This window comes from Topomyia yanbarensis, chromosome 1 (assembly GCF_030247195.1).
Source record: "Topomyia yanbarensis strain Yona2022 chromosome 1, ASM3024719v1, whole genome shotgun sequence".
Taxonomy (NCBI): domain Eukaryota; kingdom Metazoa; phylum Arthropoda; class Insecta; order Diptera; family Culicidae; genus Topomyia; species Topomyia yanbarensis.
Window position 1 is genome coordinate 51,679,121 of NC_080670.1, and position 13,433 is coordinate 51,692,553.

The following is a 13,433-nucleotide window of genomic DNA, read 5'->3' on the forward strand; positions in this document are numbered from 1 at the left end:
CTGCCAAGAAAGGGCCTTCAAATTTCTCCACCAATAGATAAACTACGCCCAAAACCGAAAAATTCCGATTCAAAACCGAAGTCAATTCCGCCCGGTTTTGGAAATGTACAATCCAAACAGAACACCATTACTGGAAATAATAAAATTTCGACTTCCTCTGAGCCTCAACCGGGGGTAGGATTATTGAAATTTTCTGAAATTGTTGATTGGATTTTTAACACATTCAATATTTCTGAACCACTAAAGAGTATACTTTCAGCTTTCCTCCCAACAATTAGAACATTTTTAGAGCAGCTGATTGCTCAATGGCCCATCCCTGCAGCAATTATATCTTTCGATGGATAATTTAACTCCTAAGGTGAAAGACTCCATCACTGTTTTACAATGGAATTGTAGAAGTATCATACCAAAAATTGATTCCTTAAAAATTTTACTGCATAATTTGAAATGCGATGCTTTTGCTCTATGTGAAACATGGCTTACCTCAAACATTAATTTCAACTTAAATGATTTCAATATTATTCGCCTAGACCGAGACACCCCGTATGGAGGAGTGCTTCTAGGAATTAAAAAGTGCTATTCTTTCTACCATCCCCATGATTGCTGGCATTGAGGCTGTAGCAGTCCAAACGAATATTAAAGGCAAAGACATGTCTATCGCTTCTATATATACCTCCCAAAGTTCAAATTGGACAACTTCAAATTTTTGAGGTAGTGGAATCCATGGCTGCTCCACGTCTGATACTGGGCGACTTCAACTCGCACGGAGTATTGTGGGGTTCCCTCTACAATGATAATCGATCCTCTTTGATATACAATGTTTGTGACGAATTTAATATGACAGTTTTAAATACTGGCGAAACAACACGCATCCCCAGACCTCCTGCACGTCCAAGTGCATTAGATCTATCTCTGTGCTCGACATCACTTCGGTTAGATTGCACGTGGAAGGTTGTACCTGATCCTCACGGTAGCGATCATTTGCCAATCGTTGTTTCAATTAACGGTGAATTAGGCCTTACGAATTCAATCAATGTTCCTTATGACTGAACACGAAATATTGATTGGAAAACATACGAAACATTAATTTCCACTTCTCTTGCTTCGACGGAAGAGCTACCCCTACCGAAGAATATGAATTCCTAGTGGGTTTAATTATTGAAGCAGCAGAACAAGCCCAAACGAAATGCAATCCTGGAACGACAATAAATGAACGGCCCCCTAATCCTTGGTGGGACAAAGAGTGCTCTGATGCATATGAAGCTAAACAAGTTGCCTACAAAGAAATCATGAAACAGAAAGGTGGTATATGTAAGAACTTTGAAGCTTACTTTATTTTGCAAAACAAATTTGACAGTATACGTCGTGCCAAAAAGTCTAGTTATTGGAGACGATGGCTTGTCAAGAGAAACATCAATGAGTACTCTTTGGAATACAGCTTGAAGAATGAGGAATCGAAACGTGACTAATGAAAGCGAAGATTTTTCGAATCGTTGGATATTTAATTTTGCCAAGAAAATTTGTCCAGATTCTGCTCCTGCGCAGAAAATCATTCGCGATGCTCCCACAAGTAACGATTTCATAGATTCGCCTTTGACAATGATGGAATTTTCAATTACACTCCTCTCATGCAATAATAATGCTCCGGGACTAGACAGAATTAAATTCATCTTGGTGAAGAATCTGCCTGACCTAGCAAAAAGACGCTTGTTGAATTTATTCAACAAGTTTCTTGAGCAGAACATTGTCCCGCGTGACTGGAGACAAGTGAGAGTTATTGCCATTCCAAAACCGGGAAAACCAGCTTCCGATCATAACTCGTATCGACCGATTGCAATGCTATTCTGCATCAGGAAATTGTTGGAAAAAATTATCCTTCGACGTCTCGACAATTGGGTTGAGGCGAACGGCTTGCTCTCAGATACCCAGTTTGGTTTTCGGAGAGGAAAGGGAACGAATGATTGCCTGGCGCTACTTTCGTCAGAAATCCAACTCGCTTACGCAAAAAAGAACAAATGGCGTCTGTGTTATTAGACATAAAAGGATCATTCGACTCAGTCTCCATTGATGTTCTCTCGGAGAAACTACATCAATGTGGTCTTTCACCGATATTAAATAATTATTTATACAATTTATTGTCAGAAAAGCACATGCATTTTTCATATGGCGATTTGGCGACACTCAGAATAAGTTACATGGGCCTCCCACAAGGCTCTTGTCTAAGCCCCCTTCTCTATAATTTTTAAGTGAATGACATTGATAATTGTATTGTCAGCCCATGCACTTTAAGACAACTTGCAGATGATGGGGTGGTTTCTGCCACAGGACCAAAAGCTATAAATTTACAACAACCATTGCAAGATAGCTTGGATAATTTATCAATTTGGGCTTTAAAGCTGGGCATCGATTTCTCTACGGAGAAAACAGAGTTGGTCGTTTTCTCAAGGAAGCGTGATCCAGCTCAGCTTCAGCTTCAGTTGGTTGGTAGAACGATAGCCCAAGTCCTGACTTTTAAATACCTTGGAGTTTGGTTCGATTCGAAAGGCACATAGGGAGGCCACATTAGGTATCTAATAACGAAATGCCAACAAAGGATAAATTGCGAACAATAACTGGATCATGGTGGGGTTCTCACCCAAGTGACATGATAAGATTGTATCAAACAACAATACTTTCAGTAATGGAATATGGGTGCTTCTGTTTGCGTTCAGCTGCGAACACTCACATTATTAAACTGGAACGGATACAGTATCGATGTTTACGAATCGCCTTAGGTTGCATGCAGTCGACCCATACGATGAGTCTTGAAGTACTAGCGGAAGTTCTTCCTTTAAAAGACCGATTCTGGGATCTCTCCTCTCGTTTACTTATTCGATGTGAGGTTATGAACCCACTGGTAATTGAAAATTTTGAAAGACTTGTTGAGCTTCAACCCCAAACCAGATTCATGGCAGTGTATTTCAATCACATGTCACAAGAAATAACGCCTGCTAGGTATGTTCCCACATGCGTCAATATACTAGATACTCCTGAATTCACTTTATTCTTCGACACGTCTATGCAAGCAGAGATTCGTGGAATTCCGGATCATCTACGCTCGCGGGAGATCCCTAAAATATTCACAAGTAAATATCAACACATAGACTGCCTTAAAATGTTTTACACTGATGGGTCACGAATCAGTGAGGCCACTGGTTTCGGTATTTTCAACAATATTTTTTCAATTTCTCTCAAACTTGCAGAACCCGCCTCTGTTTATATAGCGGAACTAGCAGCAGTTCACTATAGTTTGCAAATAATTAATACTTTACCCCCGAACCAATACTTTATCCTCACTGATAGTCTCAGCACAATTGCAGCTCTACGCTCAAAGAGGATTGATAATCAAGATCCATTCTTTTTTGGGAAGATACGAGAATCTCTGAGTAACCTAACAAGAAAATGTTATAAATTTACCCTAGTGTGGCTCCCCGCCCATTGCTCTATTGCGGGCAATGAGAAAGCTGATAATTTAGCCAATATTGGTGCACTAGATGGTGAAATATATGAAAGACCCATCGCTTACAATGAATTTTTTAGCGCATCTCGACAGAGGACACTTGCTAGTTGGCAAACATCTTGGGACAATGGAGATATGGGACGATGGCTACACTCAATTATCCCTGAAGTATCAACGAAGGCATGGTTCAAAGGATTGGATGTAAGTCGGGACTTCATCCGTGTGATGTCAAGGCTCATGTCCAATCATTATACTTTAGATGCGCACCTCCCCCGTACTGGGCTCGCTGAGGGTAATCATTGTGCTTGTGGAGAAGGTTACCATGACATTGAGCATGTTGTTTGGTCCTGCACTGAATATCGTGAAGCCAGATCACAATTAGTAGATTCTTTACAAGTCCGAGGAAGACCAATCCATGTTCCTGTTAGAGACATCCTGGCGTATCGCGATCCTCTATACATGGAACTTATCTATCATTTTCTAAAAACAGCGTCTGTCAAAATTTAATTAAATTCATCTCCTCATACTCTCATCCAAGGCTAATCATTCACCAATTAAAGTGTCCTTGAATATTCAGTTTTTAAGTTAGACAATAACAGAAAAAAGTAAATATATACACCCGAAAATACTAGATCATTATGAAATACAACAATGTAAGGAAAAAAGCAAACAATAAAGTGATTTCAGTGTTAGTTTTAGACAAATTACTAGTATTGTTAAAATTAGTCTTAAGGATTTTTGTAACGTGCTATGTAAAAAAAGAAACTGGCGTAAAAAGCTTTTGCAAATGCCGTGTCAAATAAACGTATAAAAAAAAATTCTGTCCGAACTAGATACTGCACATTAAACCTTGAACACAGCTCTATTGAATCTTGTTGGTCGCCCCAGTCCCGACCCTTACTCGACCAAGTCATTTCAACATTCTGATTGCAACGTAAATATCATTAAGACACAACCTATAACCTCCCGTAAAACAAAGCCCCTGATATTAAATATTTGATTAAACGGTATCAAGTCGAAGCCACTTTTCAGTTTAAATAGTATCTTTGTCGATATAAATTATTCAGAACCCGACCTTCTCTCGCCGGCTATGGCCTTTAAATGTTATCACTTTGCACACGAACACCTACACAGTCACAAACGGAAACAGACACACACACAACTAGACAACGAACGAAACCGTTCGCCTCCGCATTGAGCCATTTTCCTAGAGTGCCGATATGGTCCCTCACCAGCAGATCCGGTTGGGATCAGCACCATTGCGATAACCATAACGATAAAAACTACAAATTTCATCCACTTTGCCTTCAAATTGAGCAATATTGGGGTTGAACCGCAACAGGCGGACGGACGTGTTTGTGTTTATTTTCCACTCTGTCTCTGTCTAATTGTATGTGGGTAAGTAACATGCCATCCCATCCATTATCCGTGAAGCAAATTTGGGGGAATTTAATTGTCGACACCTTTTTGTGGGTGGGGGGTGGGGGTTTGAACTGGAGCAGTATAATCCATTTCATTTTGATGGGGAACGTTTTGTGCTCTACACTTTCCGAAAGGTTTGAGTTTGTGTAGCAAGTTATTTGTTTCGAAATTATAATTTTCTGGCATGGGAAGTATTTGAGGATTGTTTCAACTTATCATTAACAAGTGGATTTTACCCCTTCAATGATGGTCGAAAAACCATATCGGATCAAATGAAAAACAGCTTAAGTTAAAATATTAAAACATTAAATGGTAAAAAAATTATCTGGTGATTTTATACCAAGTTGAAGTTGAAGCTCATGTTCAAGAGAAGGATGCATCTGCACCGCTGGAGATATAATTCCACATTCGACCTGCTTCAAACGAAAACTTCTGTATCATCTTCTACTCTAGCACTATTCATAAACACAGAAATAAAATCCACCTTCCTGACAACCACACCGCCTTTGATATTCCATCCGAATGAATGATGGAGACAACAAGTGGGCAAGAAAAAACTTCCGCGGCTTGGCTCCCATTGCTCGGAAGCACTTTATTAAGCTGCGATGGAAGGAATCCCAGGATCTGCCGCCCGGAGCCAGCATTGGCAGCAAGGTCTGTCTGTGGTCGAAGACGCGGATCGAAATGTGAAACCCACGGAGGCAGAACGGACGAGCCTGGGCGGGACACGTAAAGTGTGAAAGTGGGATATTTGCCGGTTGCGGCACGCTGATGGACTGCTGGCTGCTTTACCATCGCGTGAGAAGAAGAGCCCTTAGGGCAATTATAGATGCTTGAGTTACGCTTGCTGAAGAGCCCTAGTGAAATCGGCCGGGCGGAGGGTGCTTCCTCTTCAATACATTCAAGGGATGTCATAAACGTTCTGACGGTGTTGAAATCATTTACAGCGGAGTTGATTTTCACCTATGCTCAATAGTTTGTTTCGTTTACGATAAACTGTATCATTCTCGCGCTAATTTGATAAATGTCGATACTAATGTTAAGTTCTTTGGCATGAAAACTAGTCATTTTTCAAACTCAATTATTTTTGTTCGAATTGAAAATAAAAGTGCTTTTAAGCATTCTACCTCATAGGAATTACAAAAACTGGATTGTGAGGGAGGTTTCAACAAGGCGCATGGCGTTGTTTGGTGTTTCATTGAATAAACACGACTTATGTGTTCGAAAATCCATCGCCGATTCTCTTCTTGGAAATTCCACTTGTACTTGTTGGTTAACATTTTCATAATAAAACCATACGATTTCCCGTATACTTGTAACTACAAGAACTCTAAATGAAGAGTGACGCTTTTTACCTGTCTCATATAAAGAGAGGCAGCTACCACGATCCCCTAAAACAACTAATCTTGCCACCGAACCTAGTTCCACCTCAACACTACCTTACGACATTGCTTTGGGAAGGGTTTTTTTTATGTGCACAGCACCCACTCTAGTAGTTAGTTCCTACAACAGAGTTAGAGTAGCACTCTTTGGCACACCACCAGTTTTCGGCCATTCACACAAAGTGACCATTTCTGTATGGCAGTGCGAAAGCTAGCTGTGGGTCGAGAATTAGTGTTTTCTCCTTACGAGAACAATCTAGGCGACAATGTCCAGATTTTCTAGTTTTAGTTTAGCTCCTTGGCTTTCATGTGCCATTCATTACCACAACTTCTTGAGCCCTTTTGATCCTTATCCGAAGCCATTTAGCACCGTAACCCCTTTGAGTTCTGTGGCTCCTTTCTCCTGCCATTTAGCACCATTTCACCGGAGAGTTCGATTCCAGCGATTCCGGTGGAGCAAGGTGTTCGGTTTTCTGGTGCTCCAACGACCCGCAACTGGTGGTTAGTCTCGTTGCGATCTACTCAGTATAGTCCCTGACGGTACATCTAGTATACTCCGATGAAGAATTCCCCGGCGAAAGAAGTTCTCCCGATACCGATTCATCTTTTGTTTTCGCTAAATTTCCCTTGGACCAACCGGCAGGGTGCCGTGCTCGGTTCAATGATTCCGGGTGGATCGTGGCGTTGGATTCGCTGGCGCCCAGACGACCCATACCCGGTGCTCTGTCGCGATTCGACTGGCGGTGGATCTAGCCTACTCCGGTGGAGAGTTTCCTGGTCGTGATTGCTCTCCTGAAACCGTTCACCGCGTCATGATCTGCGTCACCATTCTGTTTACCGCGTTCCACACTTTGACGTCGCTTGTCATTTTGTGGATGACTTTATCCGGCTTAATGTCCTCCCGTTTCAAGCGTCTCCCTGCGTGTCGCTTCGTATCGCGGACATTCGGTGTCCTCTCGACGTTCTCGCACTCCGGGCGCAGTGGTGCCGTTGCGTGCTCGAACCTATAAAGATATCTCCTGAAGCAGCCATGGCCCAACAAGAGCTGTGTCAGGTTGAAGTTCACCTTCCCATGCTTTCTACAGACCCACGTCGACAGGTTTGGGAGGAACCTTCCTTATCAGCTGCCACCTGGACATTGAATCTATTCTCACCATCTTCCTCATATTTCTGGTTTTCTCCGATTGTATCATTCGATATCCTCTGCCAGGGTGATGCAGATGAGGATTGTCCTAACGATAACACAAACATCCCCCATCAGTACTGCTGTGTACGCGCGTGTGACTCATACGGTGAACAGTCGGAACATCCTGTTCAGCTTATCGTGGTTCCGCTTGGTTTTTAGCGCCGAACCCACGGTGGGAACCCAATATCGCAGCATCGATTACGAATCACTAGATAGCAGACATTTCGTGTTGCTTCTCAGACTGCCGACGTTTGGAATGATCCTCGCTATTGCGTTCGTTGCCATCGCCGATTTCTCGCAGGCGTAATCGACGTGGTTGTTGAAGCTCAATTGGTCGTCGATTATCACTCCCAATTGATCCAGTGCACGCTTCGACACAATCACGTGCCCTTCGACTGTGATCTGCATTCGCTGAACCGCTTTTCAGTTGCTGACCAACAACACCTTCGTCTTATGGTGAACTTTCTGCATCTTGACCCCGATCATCCATTTCTCGATCGCGTTTATTGTCTCCGTTACAAACACCTTCACTTTCTCAAGTGTCTCACCCATCACCGTTAGTGATGCGTCGTTCGCGAAACCCTCAAGTTTTACTTTCCTTGGCAGCAGTAGTGTAAAGACTTCATCCTACATCCCGTTCCAATGAGTTGGACCAAGAATGGAACCCTGAGGAACGTTTACCTTGGAGGCGCGTAACAGCTGCACACGAAGACGCCGTTATATTTGGCAATCACGAAGCCTTGGTACGAGCGTTATACCACTTCTTGAAATGGGGAATCTGCTGATAACTTGTATCGGAGCCCTTCCCAATTTATCCGCTAACCAGTTACCGTTATCAGGGAGGATATGATAGGGCTCTGCAAACAAAGAGACGTCACACATAGTTTCTGTCATAGATTGTCACAACATTTGCTGTGTGGTGTCATAGACAATCAGATTTATCTGGGTTCTCTCCAATACCTGCAGCCGCCCTCTTGTAGGCTGAACATTTGAGGCCATCCGTCTGATGGTCATTTTCGTCCTCTGGCGCACAAAGCATACACTTCAGTCTTTGCTTGCAATCTCTCGTATTTCCAGCCGATCCTGGATCAAGCCTAATGTTGGAAGCCCAAACACTTGAAGCATTTCTCCGCTTATATATTCACTCGTAGGACAGCCCTTAGTGGGCATCTCGACCATCCGGCCGCAACTTTGCCAACCTCAAACGCTTTGTCAGCAGCGGTTACGGGTAAACGAATCACCGCGGTCTGCGTTCCTCCATTCCCCTGCTTTAACTGGATCGTCATGTGCACCTCACCCAGGTTGCACTGTTGCTTCAGTGCATCTCTCAGCTCATCTTCCGTCGTGATCTCATCTGGGTCCTTGTACACAATCACTGTCTCACGGCTTAAGGCTTTAACTTCTGCCTAACTTGGACCCGTGATTTGGTCATATTTACCTGCATAGTTGAGCTGGTAATCAAAGAATCCTACTTCAGCTCCGGATCCTCTCTGTCCTTCTTGTTGTCGTTTTGTAATCTTTCTCACGTCCGAAGACTTGTGCAGCTCCTCCACCAAATATTTCGCTGCCTCTACTTTAGGTTTTTGTGGGGTTTTACGACCTCCGCTCTGCCCTGACTGTCGCTGCTGATACAGTTGCTTCTCCTCCTCTTGCTCTTGCTGCATAACACCTCAGGCGAACGGATTTGTCGCGGGTTGTCAAAGGGTTGCTAGGGTTGACTCTTCATGGAGCGTGTTATTCAGATTCGAATCGGCGTAAAATCGGATCCATCCGAACCTAGTACCACCAACATTCGTGACGAGTTTTAAACGTATCGAAGATCTACCAAGATTTTAGCGGGACGGAGGCAGCTGTACTGTTAGCCCCCTTGCCGTTTTAGGTCGGTGTCATCATATTTTACTAGGGGGTGTAGAACAGTTCGCGCTGTCAGCCCAAAGTAGCCGTCCAATTCGTGATCCGTGTTCTGTCCGTTGACGTTCATCATGGCCTGTATGCCGTAATCAGGATGATACTGGCGTCGATCCTGATGTGTCGGTTGGACTAGGTTGCTTTAATTGCTAAGACTCTTGAATCTTAGCGGAAGCGATATAGACTCGCTTTGTTTTCGGAATTACGGCTTTTTTAGAAGATTAGCAGAGCTCAATGCCAAATCTATATACTACATATACCATATACTAGCAAGACGCCCCAGACTATATCACCATTTAGCTCTCGTCCCAGTGAGCTGTTAAGATGCTGATTCCATGAGCCTTTCAGTTCCTATTGCCGTGAGTCATTAAGCTCTCTACCTTATCACGATCTACTTGGATAGTCCCCTACGGTGAACTTACCGTACTCCAACCGATAGTTCTCCGACGGATATATTTCTCCAAACAGCTATACCAGCTTTATCGAGATCTACTCGGATATTATCTGGTAGTGAACTACCCTACTCCTACTGACAGCTCCCCGGCAGGGGAATTTCTCTCGGTACCGATGTTTGTTTCATGAGCAAATTAGCTCCCATTTTTTCTCGATATAATCAGATAGTCAACGGCGGCGAATCTACCATACTGTGAATTCTCCAGCGGTAGATATCTCCCGATACCGATGTTCGTTTCTGTGAGCCATTTTGCTTCCTGCTTCGTCCCGATCTACTCCCAGGCGATGGACCTAGTTTACTCAATGGGCCAGCCAGTAGGTGTTGAGGTCTGTCTAACGATTCCGGGTGGAGCTCAGTTTCCGTTCACTGGTGCCCCACCGACCCACTGTTAGCTATTCGACGAAGTCTACTCGCTCTAATCTCCGGCGGTGGATCTAGTCTACTCATGAGCTACCCGGTAGGGTGTTGAGGTCGGTTCGGCGATTCTGATGAAGCTTGACGTCCGGTTCACTGCCGCCCCGATTACCCGAACCCGGTGCTACGTCGCGTACTACTCAACTGGTCTCCTGCGGTGGACCTAGCTCCCCGTCGGCTGAATTTCTCCCGAAACCTGATTTATGGTTTCATGTCGGCTTTCTAGCCAATGGCGCTACTTTTTTTGATCCCTTCGACACTTTCTCTGCAGCCCGGAGAGTATACTAGTAACCACTCTGTTGACAGCATCCCAGTTATGCTCATGGTGGTACATCTCTTCGACGATATTGTTAACTGTCACACCAGGCATACCCCTTCGAACTTCTTTGGACCTATGGATTGTGACGAAGCATGTTCAAACCGATGCAGGTATTTCCGGATGCATCCGTGCCCGGACAAAAAATGCGTCAGATGGAAGTTCACCTCATAATGGTTCCTATGTACCCAAACCGACACATTTGTGATGAGTCGGTGGGTCTACCTTCGTTTCTCTGCGTTGTCCCACCCTTTGCTGCCACTTAGTCAACAAGTCCGGATCATCCCGGCCATTACATATACCATCCCCGACGATATCGTTCTTCATGCACTTGTGACACGAACAGTAATTACGCCAAACGTGTTTGTCAACTTCTTTCGGTTCCACATTTAGTTTTCATCGCAGTACCCCAGCCCAGTACGCCATGCCTCAGTATTGAAGATGAGACCCCAGCCAGGAGACGTCTCGTACTACATTTTGCTCCTCCAATGTTCGGCATGATCCTTGCCAATATGTTAGTTGCCCTCGCAGTCTCCGCAGGTACGTAGTCGACATTGCTGTTGCAATTTAACCGATCGTCAACCATCACACCCAGGTACTTCAGCACATGGATCGATGGGATTGAGTGTATGATCACGACGCACTGAATATTTTAACGGTAGCTGACCAGCACTATCTCCGTCTTGTGGTGAGCCAGCTGCAACTTGGCATCAGCCAGATGATGTCTACAGTCTCTGCCGTCATCATCTCCACCTCTCCAAGGGTCTCACCGGTTACACGTCGGGACAAGTGCTACGGCGATAACCATCTGGGGTTGTTGAACGCGTTCTTCACGCTGATCGTTATCACGGCACAGTAGCGATTATTCCATTTCTTTTTTTCAATGATTCCTCCGCGCTCGCGATGACTGTGTAAAAGGTTTCCACAGGTGAAATCCTTTTCCGGACTCCGAACTGCCTTTGGGATAGTCCGTTCTCACTTTCAGCGTAGTTCATCAGCCTGTTGAGGATGACCTTTTCCTAGCCACAAAATTTAACCTGAATAGTGGTCGCAGTGGCAAAGTGTCCCCTAACAAAGAATGAATCTTTCCGGAGTTTACCAAGAGTATCCAGCAGGCATGTAGGCTTACACGATACTGAATCTCCTGGTGGTATCCCTAGTTCTGGTAGCAACACCAGCTTCTGAATCTTCCAGCTATCCGGGAAGTTACCTTCGTTCAGGCATTTCTGTAGAATGGTTGGACCGATTTGCACAAACTTAGTCTTAAATTAAAGGTACAACCTTCTCATTGGCTGCTATTAATTTTTCTCTGATTCGGTGAATTGCTTCGGAGTTACAGAATGAAGAGAGCGGTCACACAGTAAATTTGGATATAAACTGGTACAAGCATAATATCTAGATGCAAAGCTGATCAAAAATGGTTCAACATTATTTGGATCTATCGGTCGTGATAACTCTTTGGCCACAATGGACAACTAGGGCAGTTCTTGATGCCAGAAGAACTTACCTTAGAAAGATTCTGGATCGAGTTCCACAAACTTGATTACAATTCATGTTATACGACTTCTATTCCGATCGGTCTCTTGGTTCCGGAGATACAGATAGTGGTCATATAGGGTTTTCCTCTACGAACACTTCATAATCCCCAAAAAATAAAAAAAAATCTGGAAATGGACAACGATGCCTAGATTTGCAGTGCACATGTGTACGTGTGAGGATTTTCTTTCCAGTGTCATTCCAGTACGACTACTCTCACAACGTTCTATTCACCAATACATTCCCAGTTGTTGGATTGTATCAGTTTCTTTGGCCGTGTAATACATTTTCGTCCCAGGCCCATAACGTTATAAGTATTGTACAAATTTTAATGCAAAATCCGCATTACAATCATGCGTATTTGCATCTAAATCATACGAGTCGGTGTTCGGGTGTACGGATTTTTATCACGCCATGTTCTACATAACGTTTTTCTGAACGCTTTTCTTAACGTCATGTTCTACCTAACATTTTCAACGCGTTTTTCTGAAAACCATGATTTATAAACTGAAAAGGGTCGAATAGCACGAACCAATCATGACGCAGATAATTACTGCTTTCACAAAATCCATTTTTCTCGTTGTTCATAGTTTCCGTATAGTTTACTGTGTTAATCGAATACAGCTCATATTTCCGATCCAGTAATGCAAAACATAGTGATTCCATTTTGTATGACTTAAGTTAGTCGCATTTGCAAACTAGGAAACTTTCCTAGAAGAAATTTTCGAAGCGGGACCCCTGTATTGAAATGTTAGAAGTACTTAATTTCTAAATTGCTATTGAGTCATAATTTTCTGATTCCCTGTGGAAAACAGGAGGATTCATGTTCCGAGCACTACTGCAGAGATCGAGTTTTATCGTCTTTTGTTTTGCCATTCTTTTTTCAGAAATCATTTGAATTCCACATGTTTGCTTTTAGAAGATATTTTCGTTAATAGTTAATGGGCCGCCTCATTTATCACATAGCCACAAAGCTCGCAATAATAAATATAATTGGTTATAATGATTAACGCATTTCATTCAAACTTTTTCTTTGTTGCTATATTTAGTGATAACAAATAAAATTAGCTGAAAGGTTTCTGAATGTTCGTAGAAAAGCTCACTGCTTGGTTAAAGATCCAATAATCTATCATATCGCTTGTCAGATCGGCATCAATTATTTTTCTACAGCGGTTCTAGTCCCGGTCGGATTAGGTGATGCTGTGGTCGAAGTTATTGTTTCCAAACTTTGCCAGAGCACGTCACCAGCGATTGCCGACTAGTTCGATCCAGCCCACCGTAACGAACAGTAGCCGAGAAAATGATTTATTGGCTTT

General features: G+C 43.4%; 1 protein-coding gene across 2 annotated transcripts in view; it reads left to right on the forward strand.

Annotated features, from left to right (window-relative positions):
• LOC131677603 (uncharacterized) overlaps nucleotides 1–13,433 on the forward strand; it is a 592,646-nt gene that overhangs the window by 161,522 nt on the left and 417,691 nt on the right. The window lies entirely within an intron of this gene.